The sequence below is a fragment of the Mauremys mutica genome, chromosome 1, assembly GCF_020497125.1.
Source record: "Mauremys mutica isolate MM-2020 ecotype Southern chromosome 1, ASM2049712v1, whole genome shotgun sequence".
Lineage (NCBI taxonomy): Eukaryota > Metazoa > Chordata > Testudines > Geoemydidae > Mauremys > Mauremys mutica.
In genome coordinates, this window is record NC_059072.1 from 362,658,116 (window position 1) to 362,661,956 (window position 3,841).

Here is a 3,841-nt window from a genome sequence, read left to right on the forward strand (position 1 = left end):
ATGGGTTGTAGATCCCTGATGATGCACTGGAGGGGTTTTAGCTGGAGACTGTATGTGATGGCCAGTAGAGTCCTGTTGGGTTTGTCTTGCAGTAGGAGACTTCTGGGTACACGTCTGGCTCTGTTGATCAGTTTCCTTATTTCCGCATGCGGGTAGTGTAGTTTTGAGAATGCTTGTTGGAGATTTTCTAGGTGTTGGTCTCTGTCTGAGGGGTTGGAGCAGATGTGGTTGTACCTCAATGCTTGTCTGTAGACAATGGATCTTGTGGTGTGTCCGGGATGGAAGCTGGAGGCATGAAAGTAGACATAGCGGTCGGTAGGTTTTCGGTATAGGGTGGTGTTAATGTGACCATCACTTATTTGCACCGTGGTGTCCAGGAAGTGGACCTCCCGTGTAGATTGGTCCAGGCTGAGGTTGATGGTGGGGTGGAAGCAGTTGAAATTGTGGTGGAATTTTTCCAGAGTCTCCTTCCCATGGGTCCAGATGATGAAGATGTGCCCAGTACTACACAGAAGAGAACAGAGGAGGTGGAAATATTAACTGGCTGATCGCATGGCATTGTATTTTCTATATGATTCCCCATTCTATGCCTCCTGGATGGCAATGTTTTGCTTAGTTTCTGTCCATGCTTTCACTCTTAGCAGGGTTTCACAGAGCTGTGTACAATGATGCCCAGCTCCCTGTCCTGAGCTCATACAGCTAAATTAGAACCTTGTAAGGTGTTTGAGGAGAACAAGCTTTTTCCTCCAATGGATATACACATTGCAGTTTTTGACATCGGAGTTCATCTGCCATCATGCTGCCCAGTCACTTGCTGGTTAGCTCCCGCTGAGGACGTCTCTGGACTTTCATATGACCTAAATAAATTGGTTCCATCTGCAAATGTTGCCACCTCACTGCTCAACCCCTTTCTAGATTGGTAACAACTATAAAATACTTACTGTCCTATTTGTTATAAAGTGTATGACCCCCTCGTTGTGTTTATCTCCCTTCACAGGCACCTTGAGCTTTTCTGAGCCTGATTGATGCATCAACCACCTCATGGCAGCTTTCAACCTCACCTCTTCTGACCCTTCAACATTCATCCTAATGGGCATCCCTGACCTGGAAGCTGCCCACATCTGGATTTCCATCCCTTTCTCTATGTTCTACATTATCGGCCTGTTGGGAAATTTCACAGTTCTGTTTGTTATAGGCAAAGAGCCGACCCTGCACAAGCCGATGTACCTGCTGCTCTGCATGCTGGCGCTCACAGAAATCAGCATATCTACCTCCGTCGTGCCAAAGGCACTGTGTATATTTTGCTTCAATTTGAAGGGCATTACTGTGGGTGGCTGCCTCACCCAAATGTTCTTCCTTCATGCAGGCTCTATGATGCACTCAGCCGTCCTCGTGACAATGGCCTTCGATCGCTATGTTGCCATTTGTAACCCTCTGAGATACACCACCATCCTCACCAATGCACGAATAGCTAAGCTAGGGCTAGTGGGTTTGATAAGAGCTGTTCTTTTCATTCTGCCCATGCCCCTGCTTTGATCAAGCAGCCATTCTGTGCCAACCATATTATACCCCATACGTACTGCGACCACATGGCTATAGCAAAGATGTCATGTGGGGACATCACCGTCAATAGGATGTATGGCTTGGTGGTAGCCTTTGTATTCATCGGGTCAGACCTAGCGCTCATTGTCCTGTCCTATGGTTTGATCATCAGGGCTGTCCTCAGGATCTCCTCTAAGAAAGCCCACCAGAAAGCCCTCAACACCTGCATGCCCACATCTGTGTGATGCTGATGTCTTATCCTTTCTTCTTCTTTTCCACTCTGACACATCGGTTCGGTCAGGGCATCGCTCCCTACATTCACATCATATTGGCCAACCTCTATTGCCTAATCCCCCCCATGCTGAACCCAATCATTTATGGGGCTAAAACCAAAGACCTTCGTGACAAAGTGGGCAAATACCCCTGCAGATTGTGATCACCTGAGTCCACTGACTTTAAACACATGTGACAAGAGTGGGAAAGGCTATCTCCCTGTTAACCAAGGTTGCTCTGTCCCAGTTTGGCTGAGCTCAGCATTGTGGAAGTTCAGAGTTTTTAAAAGTTCCTCACATCTAAGATCTTATTACTCTATCACCAAGGACTGCTCTCTCCGTTGCCTAGTTCCCTCTCTTTGTCCATCACCTGACCTCTTTCAGTGTCACCCATCATCCCCCACCTCCACCCACCTTGTCATTTCGCCTTTCTGTGACTTCCAGACCACGAGAAGATAGTACCGCTTTGTGAAGCAATGTGGCTTTTCATTAAACCCTGTGTGAACATGGTTATAGATCAGTTTTGATGAACTCAAGCTATGCTTTCTGATAGCCAAAGACAAAGAAAGCAACTACAGTGTTGAATTTCTTTTTCATATGTACAGTGATCCAGCGAGCACAATTCACCTGATTTTTCTAAAACAAATGTTTCCATTGGAAAGTGCTAATACAAGAAAGCTGCTGCAGGAATTGAGGACATTGTACTAGACTTTTGGTGAAAGATATGAAGCTGTGTGTTTTTGAGAACTGGACTCTGTTTTCCTGGATAGGGGGGCGTGTACCCCAGAATGTGATCAAGTCAATTTCAACCATATGTTGTGCACTCAGCCACTATGAATTAATAAAATAGAACACAACATAGTTTAGGGTTAATTGGAAAGCAGGGTTTCAGATGCAAAGTCAAAATCTAGGTGGCAGGTTCTACTAATCAGAATGGGAGGAGGGGAAAGAAAAGTAAATAAGTGAAAATGAAAAATGGTAAATAGATGGAAACCTTGAGTGTAGTTGCCTCTGATATTAGGAGTTTATTGAAAGTTAGGAAAAGTGATGATCCAGTAGTGGACTTTATGGCCAGTGTATTTTGAAGAAGTTATAAACGATTAGCTAATACAGCGTACTTTGGGGAAGTCCTCTGAAACCATCTTGAGAGATGTTTTTCCTGACATCCTTTCTCCCTGATTGGTGAGCAAACTGGCCACTGTGAACCTGCTGTTAATTACTCAATACCGTTCCAGATGTTAGGTTACTATCTGGGATGTTCTAAGCCTATTGTTTATGTCTGTGTGTCCTTAAATCTAATAAACTGAACTGCTGGCCAAGAGCATGCTTACTTGCATTTAATCCATCATAAGACAGAATTGCTGTGTTCCCATTGATTTATTCCTGACACCACCCAGAGTGAAATACTTAAGTTGCTCCAGCTGCGGGTTCTTAAAACCCCAGGTATCAAACTGCTGTGTTAAACTACGACATCGCCTTGGAGTCAAATAACTTACTGCTTTGCACAGTTGATTTTGGAGTTGCTTTCAGCTGGAAATTTCAAAATACACACTAACCATTCCCATTGTCGAAGACATCAAAAGTAGGTGTCGAGATATTGTCTTGGAGTTTTGTCTTGTGTCTTGACAGAACGCTGCCTTACCCCAGACAGAGACTTTGGGACGTCCTCAGGGAGGTGGTAGGAAGTGGCCACCTTACATAGGCGGCGGGCATAATAAGCCATGGGAGGCTAAACCTCCCCTGTGGTGCAGCCACTGCCCCACCACCTTTGAGAGCGTGGATGCCTGGGATGTGGTGACCCCACTGTGCTCTGACCCCGATACCCCTCTCGCTTTTTTCCTGTGGCACCACCCATGCTCCACCTCTTCCTTTCCCTGCTCTGCCCCTCTGCTGAGGCCCCCACCAGCCAACCACTCATCAAATCTCCCCTACTTCCATGCCCCTGGTGGACCCCGCGTATGCCGCAGTATTCACTGAGTCCTTACTCCCTCCTCTCCTGCACCCAACTCCTTCATGTCCCCTCCACT

At 46.2% G+C, this 3,841-nt stretch overlaps 1 pseudogene; it reads left to right on the forward strand.

The window, feature by feature from the left end:
* Window positions 1-1,041: 1,041 nt before the first annotated feature.
* On the forward strand, window positions 1,042-1,978 carry LOC123366655 (annotated as a pseudogene).
* Window positions 1,979-3,841: the final 1,863 nt, after the last annotated feature.